The sequence below is a fragment of the Felis catus genome, chromosome X (assembly GCF_018350175.1).
Source record: "Felis catus isolate Fca126 chromosome X, F.catus_Fca126_mat1.0, whole genome shotgun sequence".
NCBI classification, from domain to species: Eukaryota; Metazoa; Chordata; class Mammalia; order Carnivora; family Felidae; genus Felis; species Felis catus.
The window spans coordinates 98998275-99023412 of record NC_058386.1 but is presented as its reverse complement, the minus strand read 5'-3'; the positions used below and the strand labels follow the sequence as shown (position 1 = coordinate 99023412).

Genomic DNA, 25138 nt, shown 5'->3' with positions numbered 1-25138 from the left:
AACAAAAACAAACTCATAAATACACAGAACAAACTGGTGGTTATCAGAGGACAGGGCCTTGGGGGAATGGGCCAAACAGGTGAAGGGGGTTAAGAGGTACCAAACGTCCAGTTATAAAACAAGTCACAGGGATGAAAATTACACCATAGGAAATATAGTCAATAATATTGTAATAACTATGTATGGTGCCAGATGGTAACTAGACTTATTGTGGTGAGCATTTCATAATATATATAAATGTTGAATCATTAAGTTGTACAACTGAAATGAATACAATATTGTATGTCAACTATACATCAATAAAAAAAATGTTCCCTTGAATTATCTCATTCTACAGAATATCACAAGAATACATCACAGAATGCTAAATCTTATGGAACACAAACTAATTCACAGAGCAGTTAAGAAAGCGAACAAGATCTCTTCTCATGCTAGACCATTTTGAGAAGGCTTCATGGAGAAGTGGGGTAGAAACTGGACCTTAAAGTACAGGCAGGATTTGAAGGTAAGGAAACAGTGTCCCAGAACTAGAGGAAATCATTGAGGAAGTGAATATTGGGAAAGAAGTGGAAAACAATGATCAAGTCAAGTCAGCCTAGATTAAGCAGGGGGTAGCTATCAAGAGTCATGAGAAATAAAATTGGAAGGCTGTGGGGATATATTTTGTATAGACGTTGTTTGTGTGACTTATCATACATATCTGCCCAAAACCACACATACACATGGAGGGGGCTTAGTTGGGTTATATTCTGTACCTAGCCTTGGGATTAGAACTGGCCCTTCTGTTCCTTCCTCACCTCCTTGAGCCAGACCAGGCTGGCCCCCTGGAATGGATCAGGGAAGAAAGAGGAATAAGCAGATGCCCAGGCTCCTGAGACTGTGAGCTACAATAAGAGAAACAGAAAAACCAGCTCGCTCAGGACTGCACATTGGCAAACTTAATGACTAACCAGAGATCACACACAGGTAGTGCATATATTGCCCTGGAGGCAATAGCTAGTTGGAAGTCTCACCTGAGGGAAGGACATTCAGCCCAGGACTCTGAATGGGGACTCCAACCGGGCTGGTCACTGTGAGGCTTCCCCAGCCAGAAGGGTGGGTGTTGTAAGTACCCAATTTGATGTATTAAGCCTTCTTTGTTCTTCTGTATACTTCCCTCCCTATTTGTTTACTATAATTGTTTAATTCCTTATATTCCCTTTCCCTTGTAATTAAAAAGTTTTCCTCCACTAAACTGAATGGATCTATGGTGAAATACTATTATTCAGAACAGGATACAAGGTCATGGGAGGCCTTAGAACCAGATAAAGGTCCTCATTTAGTTTTTGTAGTCACTGGGAATCTCCACATGTTGAAAAGGTGAGTGGAACAGTGAAAAGGGTATACTGGTCTGGCACTGATATGCAGGGTATTTGTTATTGGTGCATGGCCTTCAAAGTTAAAATGCCGATTTTTTTCATCTTATTACGTGTGAGGCCATGGACAAGATATGTAACCTCTCTGAGATGCAGGATTTTTAATCTCTAAAATGTGCATAGTAATATATACTCCATCAGGTTGTTAGGAGAATCAAATGAGATAATCTACATGAAGTGCATTAGTATACTGCCTATCACACACTATACAATAAACAGTGGCGATTTCTGCTAATAACCATCATTACCTTTCCCAACAACAAATGGACTATGGAAAGTAATTAGGAAGCTGAGACAGTAATCTAGAAGTAAACCATTATTTAAACCTAGATAAAGTCCAAAATCAGGTCATTTGCTAAGGTCACAAAAGCAGTAACTTCAAATACATTCCAAGGAGAGACTCAACAGGATTTGGGGACAGATAACACATGAAAGTTGAAGAAAAAAGGAATGAGAAAGAAGATTCCAAGGCCTAGGAGCTGTGGGATGACAGAACCACATACAACCAATAAAAATGGAGAAGGAAAGAAGAAAGAGAAGGTTGTTTGGGTGATAGAAAACATAATGAATTTCTTTAGGAAAATATTAATTTTGAGGTGATTGAAATATACCCAAGTGATTATCTCCCCCTCCATTTTGACAACACTGTACTAATGTCCATAAGACAGGACTGGAAAGGTAGAATTGGAAAGTAACTACAATGAGATTGTATTTGAAGCCAGACAGGAGATAAACTTGCCAGGAGAATGAATATTCAAGAAGGAGAATAAGAGGCAAAGACCAAAGTAGCGAGAAACAACCAAAATTATGGAATAAGGTAGAAGGAAAGTGTAGGAAGTGTCAAACAGGTGGGGAGAGAGAATAAGTAGTTACACTACTGTGCAAGGAAAATAATTCAAATGAATCACAGAAGTGAATGCCCAAGCTAACACTGCAAGTGTCTTAAAAAAAGATATGCTTATCGGTCTGTAATAATTTATGGTTCACTGGCAATTCAAAATGGAAGTATCACTTAATACATTCATTTATTCAAAAAGCATCTACCAGGGTTCTACAAGGGATGACATTAAGTGATTCAGGAAACAAAATAAAGTACACAAAGTCTGTCCCCACGGTGGGGGTTAAGAGATACATTAATACCTGTATTTACAAATATTTAAATCATAACACCAGAGTTAATTAGTCATTTGAGACAATAGTTGTCACAAGGTAATATGTAACTATGTGTCAGCTAACTGCTAACAGTTCAGACAAGAAAATAATTGGATCTAGAGTGATCAAGAAAGGCTTCCTGGACGAGGTGAACTTTGGGATTTTTTTAACCACGATTTATAAACAAAAATTGAAAAAAAACTCTGATACTTTAAACTATTAATCTTTGCTATAAAATTTATCTAGAAGGGTCTGTCCTGAATATTGATCACCTGTGAGTCTACAGAACGACAAGCCTCTCCAAACTGATGTTCCTACAACTTTCTCAATATGGTAGGGATCTTCCTGAGCAGTTTAGGGACTCTAATTAGAATCTTACAACTGTTATGAATGCAATGTCCCAAGTCCTAGAAAACACACTAGGAAGAAAATCTTCATAAATAGAAGATGGGCCTTGCCTTTTTCCACCTATTTCCTGAGTTTCATGTTTTTATATACAAGGCAAAGCTAGAAATCATTAAATGTCAAAGGGCGACCAGGGAAATAAAATCATCAGGTAATGACCTGCTGTGGTTGAGGAGCCTTGCATTCAGGGAATGGAAATACATATTGCAAAAAATTAAACACTAATGCAATTTTTTAAATCCTGATCCTCCAGGAGAACTGACAAAGGGAGTGAAGAGGCAGAAAGAAAAGGTTTGGGTTCATTTGGCCTGCAGGAATATCAGCTTTGAATATGCTTTCCTGGTAAAGTCCGATATTACGATGCAGGAAATGGTTTTTAAATTATACATATGTCTCATTCTATACAGCACAGAGCTGCTGACTATGTCTGAAGTAGAAAGGAAAAGTGGCCATGTCCCCAAGAAGGCACTGCCCTTTGAGGAGAATAGGAGGGTTATTGTCCTTTTGCATTTCCCAAAGACAAGCCGGTGAAATTTCCCACAGCAATAACAGGACCACTTTGCAGAAAAAGGAACAGCAGGAAAGTCTGTGCTAACTAGAAGCACTTCACATTAAGGAAACATGATGTGTGATTTCTTTTTCTTTACAAGAGATTAATTGGGGCATTTATTAGATTTGTAAAAGCACTCATTGTTGCAAATGAATAACAAAAAATAATAATAATGGTAAGAATAAATTTCTTAAAAGCAAAAGACAAAAATGTTCCATGGCAACTAGCCACGTGGAATTCACTTGGGGCAATTACACAAAGTGAAATCTGCAGGTGTAGACAAAAAGGGATAGTGATAGGCTTTATATTTTTCGGTAAATATCACAAACTGTGAAGTAGGTGAAGAAGGCTATTCCTTAGGCAAACCAGCAGGGCTCCACAGTCTGGAAAGAAGCTATGCTAACAGCAAAAAGTCAGGTGGACTAAGGGAAAGGAAAGGTCATGGCAAAGACAGAATAAAGGGAAAAATCAGAGCCAAGACCAAATTGGTGAAGGGCGTCAGGAGAGCTAAATTCATAGATAGGTGGAATTTCCTAAGTATTCTTACGAAGCCCCCATTCCTCCTTCTTGCTTCCCTTTGGAGGATTCCAGAGCAGGCATTTTGTGACATCTAAGACAACATGTAAAAATATATATATATATATGGTAAGTTAAAAGGGATATATGTACTCAGGAAATATTTCTGATTTTTAACACTGGTCTTGCAGAACCAATGTCCTGATCTTTACATGCAAACTGAGATCAATGGTGGGGATTTCAAACCAGATAATAATGGCCAAAAGCAGAAAGGCTAAATTAGAATAATACAAATGTCTCACACCAGAGACAAAGAACTGAGTGTTTGTGGGGAGCAGTGGGAGGGTCTGCAGTCCCAGATTATAAATTTCTGTCACTGAATCACCCAACTGGTGAGTTTAGCTTCTTTGCCCAAAGTCTCTTTCAATATCCAGACTATTACAATCTTGTAGAATTCCTTGAGAAGGTTAGAAAAAGCTTTAATATTTGAAAACTTGCTTCTGCTGGAATTTATACATTTTATAGTTGCCTGCCTATCAATATCTGAGCTTCCACACAGGAGTTTAGGGTAGGTCAACTTCTTTATTCACAGAACAAGCCAGTTTGAACTAGCATCTACTATGTTCACAGTACTGTGAAAGAATATAAAGGAAATTAAAAACAGAAACAGAATGGTAATAGGAATCATAATATAATGTGTTATTCAGTAAAAAACCACTTCCCATCTGAATTTGACCACCCAAAGCCTTTTATTTTTTTAATGTTTATTTATTTTGAGACAGAGAGAGAGAGAGAGAGAGAGAGCGAGCAGGGGAGGGACAGAGAGAAAGGGAGAGAGAGAATCCCAAGCAGGTTCCCTTGGGAAGTAGAAAGCTTAATGGACTGAGCCACCCAGGTGCCCCAAGGGCAACATTTCTGAAAAAGTGTTGTATGTAATATTAATTGATGTTTCATGAAAAAGTTTTGTGGTCAATTAAGTTGGCTTAAAGAAGGTTAAAGATAACCAAATGAGCCACCCAGGCGCCCCACCCAAAGCCTTTTCATCCTTCAAGGCCATTGTAGGCTCTGACACACAGCCTGAAAAGTTCCCCAATCCCCACTGTAACAATGGATATAAATGCAAATGATATAATTAGAGGAGGAATCATTTTCAACTGGGGTGATGACAGAATGCTACAGAGATGGCAAGCAGGAGGAATCATCCCATGGAGCATAAAATCTTCTGGGAAAAGAGGTACGTGGGTAGTTTTAAAAACAGAAATTCTAAACTGGTAATTTCTTTGATTTGTTTTTAGTCACACTAATTTACTTGGAAATTTAAAACAACAGTAAAGACATGACATTTTCATGTTTATCAAAGAGGAGCATCGGTTAGAAAATAAAAATCTTTCCCTGGATCGAAGAGATCATATACACTACATTTTCTGAACAAACTAGAATCCTGTTTTCTTACAACTGTTAAGTCGTGTGCCATTTTTGACTAATACCATTTAGAGGAGAAAACATAGGAGGTTGGAGATGACCACATCCTGCCATCAAATAATGACAAGGGGCATCACTGGCACGAGAGGAAGACTTCAGAAAGAATGCTTATATTGACTTTACCTTGGAATTTAACTCTATAAATGAGATCTCAGAGGTGAATTAACAATCATCCAGGCACCAGAAAGACTATCCACAGCAAAACTGATAAATGATTCCTCTGTTGTAAAACAGAGGCCTCAAAAAAGCATGAGCAATTTAGTTAAACTTGTCAAAATGTTTAGTTTTTCCCTCATTCCAGACATGTAGTTGTACATCCTGCCTTCCTTGTGGCTCCCGGTGATTCCAAATGACCACTTCTGTGCAAAGAGTTGTGAATGGACGTGATACATGCCAATTTTGAACCAGACAACTGTCATTGTAAGAACCTTCAGAAGTCTCTTCGTTGTTCCCTATATTTGCACCTCCATCACCCAAAGTCACAGAGTGAGGGTGATGGCAACACAGAGCAGAAACCCCAAAGGCCTGAAATGGATGTGTAGCATGGGAATCCAGGAAATAAAGCTTTCATGTTTGAAACCACTAAGATTTCAGAGTCCTTTGTTCCTGCAGCATAACCTAGCTTATCCTGACTAATACACCTTGGTTTACTATAATCAACATAGTTTATGTCCCTTAAATTGTTCTGATGCACATTTCAAAGTTTAGAATTTAATTGATACTAGCAATTAACATTCTTCCAACAATAAAATAATAGAGAAGAACAAACTTGTATTTAATTATTGAGACTAGGAAGAGAGAAAAAGAACATGCAAAAAAAAAATTATATATATCAGTAAATACAGTAGTTCCAACATAAGAAGAGACAAATTTTGAAACACTTTCAGGTGGCAGAACAGACTCTTACCATCCATTCCTATAAGGGAAATCCATTAGATACAAAGGGAAATGTCTTGAGAAACTAAAATAGTAGACCACACACAAGATGGCACACTAAAAATAGACCATCCTTAAGACAGTAATGGGAATTCCTCAGAGGGGAAAATGAGAGGTAAAGAGAATTCAATAAACACACACACATGAGTCATTCTAAAGCTAACACAGTAACACTTCTTATGTGAAAAGCACTTTATATTACATGAAGCTCTTTCATATGTATTTCCTCATTTGAGGCTCACAATTACCCAATGAGATGAGCAGGGCAGAGATTATCATCTACATTTCATGATGAAAATGAATAGGCCCAGGTACATTGTGAATTGTTCACGATCAAATAGCTAACACACAACAAAGGTGGGTTTAGAACCTATGTGTCTTAACTCCCAGTCTATCCCTTTTGGATATCACATGTATTGCTAATAAAACCCATGCAGTCACTTACTTTATAAAAATCACTCTGCCAGAATCAAAATCATAATGTCAGCTTCCTAAAATCACTTGCGATCTAAGTGTAAGATTTATTTGATTAATTAGTATCTGAGAAATAGGTATAATAGCCATTCTGTTCAAAGATGAGACACTTACACCTAAGATTCTGTACACTATGCATTAAACATGCCCCCCTGTTCATTCATTTCTCAGCTGATGATGGTTCTGGATGTAAATCAGCACCATGCTTTTTCAGATCCAACAGATGTTTCTGGGTTTTTATTTTTATACTTTTTTTCTCACTTGAGATATTACATAGAGTGAGCAGGCACAGCATGTATGGACAGAGAGCTTAAGCAGGGTATGAAGATTATTACCAAGAGTCCTACAAAATGGGGCTCTCTATAGTATGGGGATATAATTCTTCATTTTCCTTTATACATATACTCTTTGAAGGTGTTTTATCCCACTATTGCCACCTAGATACTAAAAATATTAGACATATAGATGGGTCTTCTTTCCTACACCACGGGTCAGGTACTACCTATAGAGTTCCATATTTTTAGCACTCAGTAAAAGTCTTTACTATAGTGATTGCTATAGAAACTGATTGCATAAATTAAAAAAATTTTTGTTTAACGTTTATTTCTTTTTGAGACAGGGAGAGACAGCATGAACAGGGGAGGGTCAGAGAGAGAGGGAGACACAGAATCTGAAACAGGCTCCAGGCTCTGAGCTGTCAGCACAGAGCCTGACGTGGGGCTCAAACTCATGGACCGTGAGATCATGACCTGAGCTGAAGTCGGATGCTTAACTGACTGAGCCACCCAGGCGCCCCTGATTGCATAAATTTAAATAGACTCCACAATAGTCCTCACATTGAGGAAGCACTGCCAACACTGCCAACCATTAGGTACTCAAAAATCAGACACAGAGTAGGATAAAACAAGTCACACTGCATGCAGATGCATAAAGAAAATGCAGCTTATTAATTTATTCCATAATTGATCTGATAGTGTGCATAAACTCTCACAAAGTTGATCATTCGATAGAAGAGAAAAAATTATCTAGTTTATTCATTTTAGTCTAATCTAATAATTTAAACTCTTAATTCAGTCTTTAAAATGTGCTCTCCATCCTACTGCTCATCCCCAAGATGGCACCTGGGCTTTATGATCGGTTTAATCTGACACCTCAGAAGATTAAGTATAAAAAAAAACTATTTGCTAGTATGCTTATATTCCAAACTGAGGCTCGTGAATAACCAATGCAAAATTTCAAAGAATATCCACCTCTGGCATATGGAAAATGGAAAGTAATGATCTCTTTCAGAAAGATCGTTGATTTCTAGTAACATTTCTCTTCCTTCTCCCCATAAGAGAAGGGAGTTGGTGTTTTCCTCTTAGCTCAACTCAAGTGAGAGGGTCCTCAAGATGAACATTCAGAGAGCTTACTTTGCATCCCCTGCAAATTAGGGGTCACAAGAAGCTAGTGTCTACTTGGAAATCTAAAGGACAACAGGTTGCAGCTGGCTAGCTGCTCTAAGAATAGAGTGAAGAGAAGATGGCACACTAACACTAGCCTACAGTCTAACAATCTGTCCACATTAACTTTGCATTGTATTGCTTTTAGACATGAAGCTCTTTCCTGTTGCTCCTGTAACAATTACCATAAACTGAGGGCCCTAAACCAAAGTCAGAAGTCTAAAATTAGTTTTACAGGGCTAAAAAAGGTGTTTGCAAAACTGGTTCCTTTGGAAGGCTTAAAGGGAGAATCCATTCTTGTCTATTCGTACTTCTAGAGAGGGTGAACATTCCTTGGCTATGGCCACAGCACCTGAATCTCTACTTCCACTGTTACATTGCCTTCTCTGCCCTTTGACCTCTAGCCTCCCTATTATACGAACCCTTGTAATGATACAGAGAACTCCCTGATAACCCAGGATAATCTCCTCATCTCAAAATCCCTAATCACATCTGCAAAGTCTCTTTTATCAAGTAAGGTACCATATTCACAGGTTCCAGAAGACTGGGACACTAAAATCTTTGGGAAACTATTATTCAACCTACCATAGATCAGAAGTGAGCTTCCTTAAATACTCCATCACAAAAGGGCAATGGGAACTTAGCACAAGTGAATGAAGGGGTTTTTTGTTTTGTTTTATTTGGTTTGGGTTTTTTGTTTTTGTTTTTGTTTTTTAAATCAGAATTAGGAGTTGGTTGAGTGGGAGGGACTTCTTTAATAGCAATCCAGAAGACAAACATTAACTTTGTTAAGGAATCTAGAAGTAGAGATCACCAAATAACTCAAAACAGAATATAGTAACAGAAAAGCAAATCAGGAGTAAGGTTTAAACACCTGCCGAATAGGTACATTAAAGTCAAACCACAGAAAGGCCTTTCAGATAAGTCTTTTCTCATTCCTTATGTATCATCCTTCCACCCACCACTTCCCAAAGAGTTCAAAAATGTGGCTCAGAAATTGGGAGAAGGAGGAGCACAACGAGGAGATGTGAAGGTGAAAATATGTTCCTTGTCTACTACAGTTAAGTCTGAAACTGACCATGCTCAGAGATGGAATGAGTTTTAACTTCAAAATGAAGTTCACAATATTGACTAGTACATAGGACTTGGCATTTTAATTACTGAAATGAGACTATTCTTGTGGCCAAATGTGACCAGGGGATTTTTAATTATCCCAGAACTATAGAAGCTTCCAGTACATCACTCAGTGGCAAAGAAAGAACAAACCATGATGCAGGTTTGAGTATGCAGAGAGGGAGATGGACAACTGCTTTATGAACTCAATTCACTGACTTCCACTTTTCCCATGTAACCATTACATAAGCTTATAGCAGGAGAAAATGAGAGGGAAACTCACAATCACTCACAGTTACTTATAACTCTCCTCTGACTTCTTCATTCCTTGGGTCTGTGTGGCAATGGGCCGGCCCACCTGGTGACGGTTCACTCTGTTAGCATTTGCTGGTGAACTCTAAGCTGTTTTCTTTTAGTATAGTTAAGGCCCAATGGTCCTCACTCCTGGTTAGGCTCCACCATAGCACTTGTTAGCACAACGTTTGGCTTAACATTTGGTCCTCAATCCAGACCGGCCACCCCACAATGCTCGTCTAGGTAGCTACTTAACTACTGACATTAAACCCACTCTGGCCAACTTCCCAGCCAGACTCTCAGCTAACTTCCATATACTCTTCCTCCCAGTGGGTTATAAAGGAACTTCTGGTTCCAACTCCACAAAGGAACAGAGAACAACCCTGGAGCAAGGCTAGCTACAAAATCTAGAAGACTGAGTGCAAAATGTAAATGTGGGAACACTTTATTCAAAAATTAAGAATTTCAAGGTGATGAGCAGTCCATTAAGGCAAATACAGGGCCACCCGAAACAATGGGCCCTTTGTCACTGCCCAGGGGCACTCAATTATTTCTGTCTAACCACACTATACCGCCAGTTTTACATTAGTGTGTCCTTTCCCAAACAAAGAAGTGAAAGGCAATGTAATATCAGGGAAGAACAGGGAGAAGGGAGTTAAAGATATCAGCTAAATGTTCTTAAACTATTATCCTGAGCTTTATATAGCTTTAATAGCTCTTTATAGCTTTTGGGTTTGCAACATGCTTTTATATCTATTACTTCATTTGTTCTTTGTGGCATCTTTGGACAGTGGAAAGCAGGAGTCTCATTTTACATTTGAGGAATTGAAGGCTACAGAAGGTAAAGGATTCATCCCACGAATATACAGTCAAGAAGTCACAATGAGGGGCACCTAGGTGGCTCAATTGGTTAAGCATCATACTCTTAATTTCAGCTCAGGTCATGATTTTGCAGTTTGTGGGTCTGAGCCCTGCGTCAGTCTCTGTGCACAGCATGGACCCTGCTCAGGATTCTCTCTCTCCCTGACCCTCCCCCACTCATATTCACGCTCTTTCTTTCTCTCAAAAATAAATAAATAAACTTAAAAAAAAAAGAATTATACAGAGGCCCACACTGGCCTGTCTCCAAATGTACTAAATTACATACTTTACATTACTTAATCAAAAGAGTCATAAGATTCTTGTTATAAGAAGTAGAAACTAGGCCTGTGTTTCCAAAAGGTCCAAAGTGGATGTCCATGTGATTTGCTAAACTTACTTCCTCTCTCATCACTACTCCTCTGTTTTGCAAGGCCAGTCTCCACCACACCACCAGCCTCCCCCCACCCCACTGCCCCCAACACACAGTGTCACAGAGCAAGTTAGAGACTTGGTCAGCCACAGTTCAACTGCCACTCAGTGTGGATATCAGACATCAGATTAAAAGAGACTAGGGGAACCCCGATTGAATATTGGGTGGGGGGAGAAGGAGGTACAGAAAGATATTACTTGTTAATAAATACCCTTTCCACTGAAGAACTGATAACTGAAAATCTCCTGTGAGAGGCTTTCTTTTGGGCTTTGTCAGCTTTTTCACATGCAAATGACTTAGGAGAGGGGCAGGTTAAGTCCTTAAGTTATTCACACTCTACTATGAATTCCTACTTTGGATTCCTTACTAAAAACAAGTTTTGTGAGGATACAGAAAGCATGTGGGGTCTCCAAAGAAGCTAAGGAGATGGACCATCCAGTGAGAAAAATCTCAGAGACCAGAGGACCTACTATATCTACTCCCCAAATATGCCTGTTGCGCTTATTTCTCACTTACTGTGTGGACTTTTGAAATACTGTTGGACCTTTGAAAAACAGGGGCCTTAGCAGCTCTAGCCCCTAAGTGGTCAAAATTCCATATAAAACTTCTGACTCCTCAAAAGCATAACTACTAACAGCCTATTGTTGAACAGAAGTCTTACTAACACCAAACAGTTAATACATATATGTAGGTTATAGGAATGATATACTGTACTCTTAAAGCCAGAGAAAAAATATTAAAATCATAAAGAATATACATTTACAATACTGTAAAAAAATCCACATCTAAGTGGACCCACACAGTTCAAACTCATATTGTTCAAGACAGGAATACAGATATTTAAGAAACTAACCATTCCTGCTGGGAGAATGTGGCTTAACACGCTTTTTCCTCACAATTAATTAATTCCCTTCTGCCTAATTGAAAAGGGATGCTTGTAACCCTGATACCCCTAAATTATTAGGGCAATTTTAAGGGCTCTTTCTAGCAGTTCCATTTAGATGTACTCACATTTCTTAAAGGGCCTAAAGCTCTGGAAAGGAATCCCACTTCTATGGAGATGGAAAAAAAATCAATACGGGTTTACAAAATATAAAGTCAAAATTGCACATAAAAGGCTCTCTCCAGAACCAAGTTTTTTAGGATAAATGTATACTTAACAAGAAGAGCATTCAGATATCTCTGAGGTAATAGTTGTAGTTTGCTCAGATGCTTAGAAAATTAAAACGGTATGGGCCAAGAACGCCAACTTTCTGATTTACAATGCAGTATCACTGAATTAATAAAACCCTGATATCCCTAGCATTCCAGAAGACTCAACAAAAACGTGATATACAACTAAAACAGGTGAGGAATTTTTTTAAAAGGCTGTAACATTTTAAGCACTCTTCCCTAGAATAACTGTCAGAGTACAAAGCATGTCAGTACAGAGCTCATTGAAAAAGATGCTAAAAGGCTCTTTCTCTGCTGTCTGGCAGCCATATTTGACTACCACTCTAGCCCCCAGTTTTTTTTTTTAAACAACTACTACCTACACAATTCTTTTCCCCAGAAACAATTACCCTTTCTCCTCTCCTGGCACTAATCTCAAGTGTCTGCAGTATATAGTTCAGGGATAAAAGCAATCCAACTCTGCAGGTAAATTCACTATCTCGCCAGAAAGAGGCACCTAGGGACAAGCAGATAAGAGAAGTCAGTGTCCTTATCTACAGCAGGAAGTCTTGTAAAGCCACAGATTTCAGAAAACTGCCTGAGCCACACAGTTCCATCCTTTGAGGCCACAGCCCAAGAGCACCTAGTACAAAAATAGACACATTCAGCCATCCCCACCGTTATAGGCCAAACACCCCCAAAGAATGACTGACTCATAATTACCAGTGGAACTTTAAAAAGGCAATTTGAGAGCGAAGAGTTAAGATGGTTGCCTGGGAAGTTGAGGTCATTAGTAATAAGAACCCCTTTTTCGACTATATTCTTTATTCCCCCACTAGGAACATCACCTCCCTGAGAACACAAAGTAAATTTTATTCATTGCACAGGATCTGACACCCAATAGGTAATCAGGAAATCAACTAATGATTATAAAGTCCAGTCTCCGTACCTCTGTGTCTTAGAGTTGACAGCTTCCCACAGCCCCCTTTCATCCAGTGGAAGAAAGAGATGTTTACAGTTTCAAGGTAACTTCAGAGTACTTTCGTTACACATTCACCTTTGCTTCCACAAATGAACAAAAAATTCTAAGAGACTGAAGTGGGAACCATGTTTGGATGCTCTCTCCCTCAAAGCACCCTGTCATGGCATCAAGACCTCAGAGGAGGGGCGCCTGGGTGGCTCAGTCGGTTAAGCATCCAACTTCCCCGCAGGTCGTGATCACATGGCTAGTGAGTTCAAGCCCCACGTCAGGCTCTGTGCTGACAGTTCAGAGCCTGGAGCCTGCTTCTGGTTCTGTGTCTCCCCTTTTCTCGACCTCTCTGCTGCTTGCACTCTCTCTCTCTCAAAAATAAACCTTAAAAATGATTAAAAAAAAAAGACCTCAGAGGAAAATATGTGCCCAGAGGTCTACAAAGATGCTAAATCCTAGAGGCTCTAAAACTCAGCAAAAATCCATGGAAGCCACAGTTGACCTTACCTTCAAGAGATGATGCAGGCTTGGATGAGGAGTGGGTCAGTGTATGTATGAGGAGTACATCAGTACAAACAAAAGATCAACGTCCTTACTGCATGTCCTGTTTGGCGCTAGACTCTCAGGACCATAACACAATGTAGGAGGGTAAAGTGATAGGAAAAAGACCAATAATAATCTAGACTGAATTTCCAACCAGCCTGATAAACTGGATGCTCAGAATAAATTTGACTTACAGGAAACACATAAAATATATCTTGTACAATTGAGTTTATGAAATTAAGTTCATGGTCACTATACTACCTTGCCTCCTTTCCTCACACCCACCAGAGATACAGAGCCACAGAGAGCCTCAAAGATACAGGCTCTAGACCCTGAGGAGTTGACCAAGATGCCTCATGCATATCTGGCAAATTCACAAGAAAAAATACTGAGCTCCAGAAAGCAATCACTTCAGGCAGGTGAAATCAGCATGCTGAATAGGCAGGTACAGTGTGGGCCCTTCTTAATCTTTACCAGTGTGGCTTATGCTTTAGGGTTATACTCACAGTCGTCTCACTCAGGTACTAACGCAAGGGGTAGTGAGTACGCAGGATTCTCCAACTGAGTATTAGAAGAAAACAGCTAGATTAACTGAGATACTCTTGAGGTAGAGCTGATTGTAAAACACCCAACTGGGGGACTATGCAGACTTTATACAATCACCTGTATGTTTGCTGCACTCCTGGGTCTGCTACAGAAATCACAGGCAATCAAATTAACACATGTTTTACAATGTGCACCAATGAATTCCCAAGCTTCCAGCACAGCCTGATTAGTATTAACAACAAATCAAGGGAAAGAAGGATTAAGGGATAAACTATTCAGTCACCATGGTATGAATTAAATAGGTTCAGTGGTGACTAAACCCTAGCTTATGTGGTTCCATACAAGCAATACCCTTCTCCCTCCCTCTGGTGATCTCCATCTACCAAACCCTAGCTCCAGCCCTTAACTTCTATGTGAATTCTCAACTACTTTGTGGAGGTTATCCACCCAATCAAAGCCTAGCATAAAAACAATATTCTACAGAAGTGCCTGGCTGGCTCAGTCAGTAGAGCATGTGATTCTTGATCTCAGGGTTCTAAGTTTGAGCCCCATGTAATAATAATAACAACAACAACAACAACAACAAAAGGCATATACTACAAATCACTAACTACTTCAAGCCATGGAAAGTAGGACTTAGTAACTGAAAATAAAGCTCCTTAGTCAGAAGGACAGGAGCCTATATTTCTTTTGTATCATCTTAATTAGTGGCTATTAAAACTGAATTTCATGCATAAGCAAAATTTCCACAAAAAGACTCTGAAGATCTGATAAAAGTTTCTAAGTTTTTTTTTTTTTTTAATTTGGCCAAGAAGACATTTTAAAAACAAATAGCAGATTTCTACTTCATATAAAGGTAAACTAGGTATTAAGGACAATCTTTCCCCCAAAACAACCAGGAAACCTGGCATAAATATTTGAACAGTCATCTCTAAGTTGGAGAATTAACAAGGTGGTTAAAACTTGTAGAATAAAGATATAAAAGGAGAAGAAAAACAAGACAGGTTACCTGGACCTTTCATTCTGGAACACACAGCTTAGAAGCTGAAAACTAAATAATACACTTGAAAATCTGAAGAGGTTGTGGGACAAAAACTAAAGTCCAGAGACTACTGTGGAGGAGGGAGTGCATGCTGATAAAAGCTTTAGGTTGGGGCCACAAAGGTTTAAATCCTAGGAATAAGGGATGAATTTATAAATAGACCAAATCACTCAGAATGTATGCCTACTAGTCACTGAAATTGGATTAAGATGATCCAGGACTGTGAGTTCCGATAGCCATCTGTTAGCTAAAAAGAGTGGGGTGGGAGTAGGGGTGCCTAAGGAAGATACTGTCATTTCAGGGCTCAAATGCTTTCTATAGTTTTTTAATGTCTATTTTTAATTAATTTTTTAAATGTTTATTTGTTTCTAAGAGAGAGAGAGAGAGAGAGACAGAGTGTGAGTGGGGGAGGGGCAGAGAGCAAGGGAGACACAGAATCTGAAGCAGGCTCCAGGCTCTGAACTGTCAGCATAGAGCCTGACACAGGGCTCCAACCTACAAGCCATGAGATCATAACCTGAGCTGAAGTCAGACGCTTAACCAACTGAGCCACCCAGGCACTCCTTCTACAGTTTTTTATGTACAATATCCATCACTAAATCAAAGAACAGTACACAGATGAGGAAAAAATATAAAAAAATGATAGAGAAAATAAAAAGAAATATCAGAAAATAAAATTAATGGAGATATCAGACACAGATCTTTTTAATAAGCATGGTGAATATATTCAATGAAATAAAAGAAAAATGCCAAGAATGTGTGGAGAAAACTAGAAAGCACAAAAAATAAAATTTCTAAAACTAAAAATACAGCAACCATAATTACAAATTCATATGATGAATTTAATAGTAAATGACAATATATCTGAAAAGAAATTCAGTAAACTATAAAATAGGTCATTAAAAAATAGGCAAAAAGAACCATGAAGAGACAAAAGAGTGGGAAAAAAATAAAGTAAGTCTCAAGAGGGGAAGAGAAAATAAAGAATAGAGGAGATATGACTGAACACATTCTGAAACTAGAGAAAGACATCAAATAAATGATTCAAAATGCCCTATGAATTTGAAACAGGAAATATAATAATTAAAACCACTCATAGTAAAACTGATGAAAAAAATCTTAAAGGAAATCAGAATACTAAAAACTATGAAATTGTATATATTAAAATGGTTTAAAAAGTTTTATCTCAAGAAATAAAAAAAGAAGAAGAATAGATGATGTCCAGCATGTTAATAATCATATTTGCTGCTGACCTCAACAAAGACAACAAAATCTAGAGAAAAGCAAACAGTAATCTCAAAATGCCAAAAGAAAATAATTATAAACCCAAACCAAAATTGGTTTTTCACCACCCAGACTTACACTGAGGGAAATACTAAAAGGATGCTCTTCAGAAAGAAGGAAAATAATCCCAGATACAAACACAGAAATAAAGGAAGAAAGGAGGAGATGGGAAAGCAGAAATTTTGGGGTAAATCCAGAGGACTATTGACTGTAAACAACAACAATGACATTAATATCTGATTGAGTTTAAAATATTTCTGAATTTAGGAGCACCTGGGTGGCTCAGTCAGTTAAGCATCCGATTTTGGCTCAGGCCATGATCTCACAGTTTGTGAGTTCAAGCCCCACATGGGGCTCTGTGTTGACAGCTCAGAGCCTGGAGCCTGCTTCAGATTCTATGACTCCCTCTCTCTCTGCCCCTCCCATGCTCATGCTCTGTCTCTGTCTCTCAAAAATAAATAAACATTAAAATTAAAAATATATATATTTCTGAATTTAAAACACACAATTCAAACAGCACACAAGTTGGAAAATAATAAATGGAGTTATTGTATTTGAAGGTCAGAAGAAACCATGGATAGATGCTGTAATATCTAGGGTAGCCATTAACAAAATAATTAAAAAGTATATAGTGAGCATGCAAAAGAAAATGGAAAAAATAAAAAATACAAAATGGATAGTAAATCCAAAAGAAGGCAAGATAAGAAAGAAGACAAGAACTTAAAATGGATGGAAGACATTGGGTGGATTGAGGAATATAGATTTAAATGAAAATATATGTACTGATTATAGAGAATCTAAACAAACAAGATATTCCAGCTAAACAATTGTCAAACTAAATACAAATATATATGCTTCTTAAAGGAAACACATCTTAAATAGAAGAAAACAGAAAGTTGAAAGTAAAAAGATGAAAAAGATATGCCATGCACACTTAAAACAAAAGGAAGCTGACACAGCTAGTCTACTATAATACTATGTAAAACTCAGGGGAGTAAACTTAAAGGAAAGAACTAACGCCAAAGACAGAGAGGGATGCTTCATTACAATAAAGGAGTCAATCCATTAAGAAGATAACACAGTTCTAAACTCATAGGAACCATTAGCATAGCTTCAAAATATGGAAGGAAAATTTCACAGTATTGAAAATGGAAAAAAAGGTGGTCAAAAGGCACAGATTTCCTGTTAGAAGAGAAATAAATAATAGGGACGTAATATATAACAGTATGGCTATAGTTAACACTGCTGAATGGTACATTAAAAGAGTAAACATGAAAAGTTCCAGGTCACAAAAAACATTTCTTTTCCTTTTCTTTTTGTGTATCTACATGAGATAATGGATGTGAACTAAACTTGTGGATTTCACAATATATGTAAGACAAGTCATTATGCTGTACACTATAAGCTCATACAAATGCTGTATTCTATTATATATCAATAAAACTGGGGGAAAAATATAAAACCACACACACACACGCACACACACACACACACACACAGAATGAAAATGGACAAATTCACATCCATAGTGGGAAATTTTGAACACAACTATCTCGCTTACTGATAAATAAGAAAACAAATAAAATAGAGACATTATAAATAAAATTGTTAACAAATTACACCTAATTAGTACATATAAACAGCACAACGAACTAAAGAGTTATGTGGAATTTTACAAAATTATACCAAAAATGACCATAAAGCTTTAAATTACATAGAACATGCTCTCTGCCCACAGTGGAATTAATCTAGAAAACAACAAAATGTAACTTTAAAAACCCTTACATGTATTGAAACTAAGCTATACAGTTCAAAATAACCATGGGGCAAAAAAGAAATCTCAGTGAAATCTTTAATATTTTGAACTACATAATAATGAAAATAAGCTATATTAAAAGTTGAGGTTTAGAGAAAAATTTATAATCTTAAATGCATAACTTAGGGGAAAAAAGGCTGAAAAATCAATGATGGAGGTAAAGAGCTAACAAACAATGGCCCACAGGCCAGTCACCTGTTTTTGTTAACATTCTTAGGAAAATACAGTCAAGCTCACTTGTTTAAGTATTGCCTATGGGTGCCTTTGAAATACAATAGAAGAGATGAGTAATTGTGAAAAAGACTGTATTGGTCACAAGCCTAAAATATCTACTATTTGGAGCTTTAAAAAAAGGTGATCTGATCTAGTCATTTCTCTCAAGAAGTTTTAAAAAAAGTCACGAAAATATTAAACAAAAAGAAAATTTAGTTAAAATTGAAGGGAAGCAAAATACATGAATATGAAATATGCCACTTTAGCATGTGGATTATTTGGGGCTGAGAGCAATCAAGACCACGTACACTCAAAAACTTTTACCTCTCCCTTAACGACCTAAAAGAATTTAGATACGGTCTTTGCCCCCCAGAAAGAGAGCTATTACCAGAGATAACTTTGATATGAATGTCTATCTGTATGTCAAGACAAACATCTAATCACTAAACATATGCTCTTTTTATGCTCCTGTGAATTGCCCTCCTACTCTTTGGAGCAAAGAGCCCCTTTCCCATTGCTTAACTCAGGATGGCATATAAGGCTGTAACTGATTGTCATGAGACATCATATTTTTATGAAGCTCCCATATATACAAAACTAAATTTGTATTTCTCCCATTAAACCTGTCTTACATCAATTTAATTATTACACAAGCCAAATAATCTAGAAGTATGGAGGAAAAATTGTTCCTAACCTGCAAAATAGACAGATTTTTACCTAACTTTAAACTAAAAAAGGAAGGGTGCCTGGGTAGCTCAGTTGATTAAACATCTGACTCTTGACTTTGGATGAGGTCATGATCTCATGGTCATGGAATCCAGACCCCCACCCCACCCTGGGCATTCAGCCTCCTTAAGATTCTCTCTCTCTCCCTCTGCCTCTCACCCCTCCCCCCCACACTCTCTTTCTCAAAATAAAAAAGATTTAAAAAATCTATTAAAGGAATTGAATTTGTAATTATGTTCCCACCAAGAAACCTCCAGGCTCAGGAACCTTTCTTGGAGAATTTTACCAAACATTTAAGGATTCATAAATATATCATATCAGCAATCTTTAACTCTTACACAGCTTACATTTAAAAAGAGGGAGCTCTTTTCCTCCCTCACTGCTTGAAGGTTGGCCACCATCACGAATAACACACTAACTATCCAGATCAGAAAGTTCAAGACCAACCGACTACATCACCAGAAACAGATGGTCATTGATGTTCTTCACCTCAGAAAGGCAACAGTACCTAAAACAGAATATTCAGGAAAAAACTAACCAAAATGTAGAAGACCACACCAGATATCATCTTTGTATTTGAATCAGAACCCATTTTGGTGGTGGGAAGACAACTGGCTTTGCCATGATTTATGATTCCATGGATGATGCAAAGAAAAATGAACCCAAACATAGACTTTCAAGACATGGCCTGTATGAAAAGAAAAAGAGCTCAAGAAAACAGAGAAAGGGACACAAGAGCAGAATAAAGAAAGTCAGGGGGACTGTGAAAGCCCATGTTGGTGCCAATAAAAAGTAAGCTGGAGATTGGACAACAGGAAGAGTAAAGATTCTGTAGTGACTTTTTCTGCAGAGACTGTGCAGATTTTTCATCAGAGGATTAATAAACTAAGAAGTTAAAAAATAATAACAATAAAAAGAGAGAAAAGCTCAATTACCTAATGAAATCACCATACTTTCAGCACCAATACCTGACCAAAACCAAAAATTATGAAAGATGATTATATGCCAATATCATTCAAGAACATAAGTGCAAAACTTTAAACAAAAAGTTACAAACTGAATCCTATATCGTGTAAAATGGACCATGGCAAGTTTATTCCAAGTATAGAAGATCTTTTTTAAGATTGATTTTAGAACTTTACTTACCACATTAACAGAAGAAAGGTTAAAAAAATAACAATCAACCATTTTAGGAAATGTAAAGAAAGCATTTGATAATATCCAGCACATAATTTTGATAAAAACCTCTTGGCAAATTAGGAACAGAAGTAAATATGTGATATGATTCAATAAATAGCATCCAAAAGAAAATCATATGTAATGGTGAAATAATGGCCATTTGGTCCCTAAACTAAAAATCAGATAAAGATTTCACTCTCATTTCTATTTCATCATTGCCCTAGAGGTCCTAATGAATGCAATGAGATGGGAGTTAAAATATTATCAATTAAATTATTAATTTAATAGGTCAGTAAACAACAATCAATTGTATTTTATTCTAGGAGAAAGCAAATTGGGAAAGAAAACTTATATTGTTTATAAATAACATCAGCATAATAATATTGAAGAACAAATTTGAGAAAAGTTGTGTAAAGACTCTATACTGAAAATTAAAATATATTGATGGCAAAAATTAAAGAAAACATAAGGAGATTGAGAGATCTATTATGTTCATGGACTGTAAAACTTCAAAATATCAATTCTACAGATCCACAGGCAGAAGACTTACATCATCTACTCTATTTAGGGGCACCCAGGTGGCTCAGTCAGTTATGCAACTCCTGGTTTTAGCTCAGGTCATAATCTCACAATTCATGGGTTTGAGCTGGCAGCATGGAGCCTGCTTGAGATATTCATTCTCTCTCTCTCTCTCTCTCTCTGTCCCACCCTTGCTCATGCTGTCTCTGTCTCTCTCAAAATAAATTTTAAAAACTTAAAAAAATTTAATTAAAAAACAGTAAGGACTTACTGTATTTAAAGATACAATTCTTAAGTCATGTGGTTATTGGAACAATAGACAAATCAATAGATAGAATAAAAAGTCCAGAAACAGACCCATACAATATATGGTAAATTGATTTTCAAAAAGGCACCAAAACAATTCAATTAGGGAAAAGAAAGGCTTTTCAACATCTAAGAATTACAGGACAATTGTGTTTTTAATATGAACCCTTCATCCAATAGTACTGGAACAACTGGACATTCATAGCCAACATCCCCAAAAGAATCTAGACACAAACATTACACCGTTCACAAAATTTAATTCAAACTGCATCACAGAACTAAATGCAAAATAAAAATTATAAAATGTGTACATCATAGGAGAAATCTAGATGACTTTGACTGTGGTGATAGATATTGAATAACACCGAAGGCACAATCCATGAAAGAAAGAAGGGAGAAGCTAAACTTCAGCAACATTAAAAACTTCTGCTCTGTGAAAGTCAATGTCAAGTGAATGAGGAAACAAGCCATAGACTAGGAGAAAATATTTGCAAAATACGTATCTGACAATGAACTGTTATCCAGAATATTTCAGAAACTCCTAAAACTCAACAATGAGAAAACAATCTGATTAAAAAACTAGCCAGGGGCGCCTGGGTGGCTTGGTCGGTTAAGCGGCCGACTTCGGCTCGGGTCATGATCTCGCGGTCCGTGAGTTCAAGCCCTGCGTCAGGCTCTGTGCTGACAGCTCAGAGCCTGGAGCCTGTTTCAGATTCTGTGTCTCCCTCTCTCTGACCCTCCCCCGTTCATGCTCTGTCTCTCTCTGTCTCAAAAATAAATAAACGTTAAAAAAAAAAAACTAGCCAAATACTGTGCAGACATTCCACCAAAGAAAATATACAGTTGGCAAACAAGCACACGAACAGATGCTCAACATGATATGCCATCAGGGAATTACAGATTAAAACACTGAGATTCCACTACACACCTATTAGAATGGCCAATGTCTGGAACGTTGACAACACCAAATGTTGGCAAAGATGAAGAGCAACATTAATTCTCATTCACTATTGATAGCAATGCAAAATGGAATGCCCACATAGTAACATACTTTGCAGTCCTACAAAACTAAACATACTCTTACCATATGATCCATCAAATGCATTCCTTGATGTTTGCCCAAAAGAGTAGAAAAATTAGGTCCACACAAAACATTACATACAGATGTTTATAGCAGCTTTATCAGTAATTGACAAAATGTAGAAATGAAAAAACATGGAGGAACCTTAAATGCATATTACTAAGTGAAAGAAGCTTATCTGAAAAGGCTACATACACTATGATTTCAACTATATATGACATCCTAAAAAAGACAAAACTTTGAACACTTTCTACTGAAAGATCAATGGTTTCCAGTTAAGGAAAGAGGGAAGGATGATTATACAGAGGATTTTTGGCAAAGTAAAACCATTCAGCATATGAAAATGGTGGATTTGTGGGCACCTGGGTGGTTCAGTCGGTTAAGCGTCCGACTCTTGATCTCAGGTCAGGTTGTGATCTCATGGTTTGTGAGCTCAAGCCCCGCATTGGGCTCTGCACTGACAGTGCAGAGCCTGCTTGGGATTCTCTCTCTCCCTGTCTCTATCCCTCCCCAACTGTACTTTAAAAAATAAATAAACTGAACTTTAAAAAATAAATAAAATAAAATGGTGGATTTGTGTCATTATAAATCTGTCAAAACTCATAAAATATACAACACCAAGAATGAAACCTAATGTAAACTATGTACCTTGGGTAATAATGATTTATCAATGTAAGTTCATCAATTGTAACAAATGTGCCACCCTGGTGTAGTCTGTTTCTGGTAATGGAGGAGTTGGTGATATGAGGGGGCAGGGGTTCTTTCCACCCAATTTTGCTATGAATCTAAACCTGCTTGAGAAAAATAAAATCTATTAAATTGTGGGGGAGAAAGAAGCTTGCTCTCTACCTGACACTGGACACAGAATTTGGAGTGTTATAGTAGTGGAGGAGGCAGTGGTCAGGTGAACAGGTAGTACTTCCTGCTCAATTTTGCTGTAAATCTAAAACTTCTCTTAGAAAAAAAACTACTAAACAAAACAAAGAAAAAAAAAAGATGGGTCATAGGTGGAGATCAAGGGTGCATTTTACAGAGATGAGCACTGAATAATGTAGAGAAGTGTTGAATCATATCGTACACCTGAAACTAATGTTAACACTGTATTTTAATTATAACTGCAAAAACATTTTTTAGAAATTATTAATATTGAAAGAAAATAAACATTGATTTCTACATCCCAATATACACAAAAATTTAATTGATGGATAATAGATCTAAGCATGAAAGCTAAAACTGTAAAGCTTTTAGAAATATGCACAGGTAAATGTCTTCATTACCTTTGGTGAATACATTTTCATAGGTGGAACACAGAAATACTAAACATAAAAGAAATTGATGGAGGCGCCTGGGTGGCTCAGTCGGTTGAGCATCTGACTCGATTTCAGCTCAGGTCATGATCTCATGGTTCATAGGATCAAGACCCACATTGGGCTCCACACTGGGTGTGGAGCATGCTTAAAATTCTCTCTCTCCCCACCTCTGCCCCTCACCCCTGCTCGTGCTCTTTCTCTCTCTCAAAAAAAAAAATAAAAACCCACAAAGAAATATTGAAGAATTATTCTTTATCAAAATTAACTTCTCTGTGAAAATATGCCATTAAATGAATAAAGAGAAAAGCCACAGAATGGGAAAATGTTTTCAAATATATATATCCAAAAGACTTGCATCCAGAACTTAGAACTTATACCTACAATTAAAAAATAAAATAAAATAAATGATCCACTAAAAATTAGCCAAAGAGAAAGTTCAAAAACGAAGGTATATGAATAGCCAGTGAGCACATGAAGAGGTGCTCAACACCATTAATCATCAGAGAAATACAAATTAAAATCAAAATGAGAGAATACTTCATAGCCATAAAAATGATTAAAGCAAAAAGACTAACACTAGATATGGGTGAGGTTGTTGAGATTCTTAAGGAAAAGACATGAACTTGACTCACCATTTTATCCCATGTAATGACTATTATACTTCTGAATAGGATGGTATTAAACAAATATTCAATGAATACATGGACTGATGAGTAGGAGGGAAAAAAGATGACAGGAGACAGCAGGAGATGAGGGGAAAATAATTAGAATCAGGTAGTTTTTTATTTGAGTAAAATCATCCAGCCTTTAAACTGCATTATTTTAAAAGCAAATTTGAAAAATCACATGAATATCAAATCAATCCCTCTGTAATAAAATCCAAATTTTTTCAAAAATTAATTACAACACAAAAAAGCAAGAGGTCCTTTTTTATAACCAACTTAGCAGGATCTGAAACACACAAAAAAATTATATATTCCATAAGGAACCAAGACCAACAAAAAGACTGAATTGTCAATTCTGACCCGCTCTAAAAATGTATTAGTATACCTCACTGTTTCAATAAGTTCTTCTTAGGAAATTCTCTGTTTATTAAACACATTCAGACATCACTATTAATAATCAAGGCCCAAGTGTATTCAATTCTGTGTTTACCCAATGCTCCTTAAATGAGCCCTATTATACATTTAGGTTCCAAATCACACAGGATTCAGTTTAGTTCTAAAAACCATTTGAGTTACAAATTTGTATTTTCTAGGCAATTCAGACTATCTAAATATAAAATGATACATTCATAACAGAAAAGTATGCTGGTCATCTCACTAAACCTGGTCTATGTTGAATGAGACCAGGTATGTTGCCTTGCACTCCCGTTCACCTT

The 25138-nt window shown here is 37.1% G+C and overlaps 1 pseudogene; it reads left to right on the top strand.

The window, feature by feature from the left end:
- Positions 1–454: 454 nt before the first annotated feature.
- On the top strand, positions 455–20158 carry LOC109496348 (annotated as a pseudogene).
- The last annotated feature ends 4980 nt before the right edge of the window (positions 20159–25138 follow it).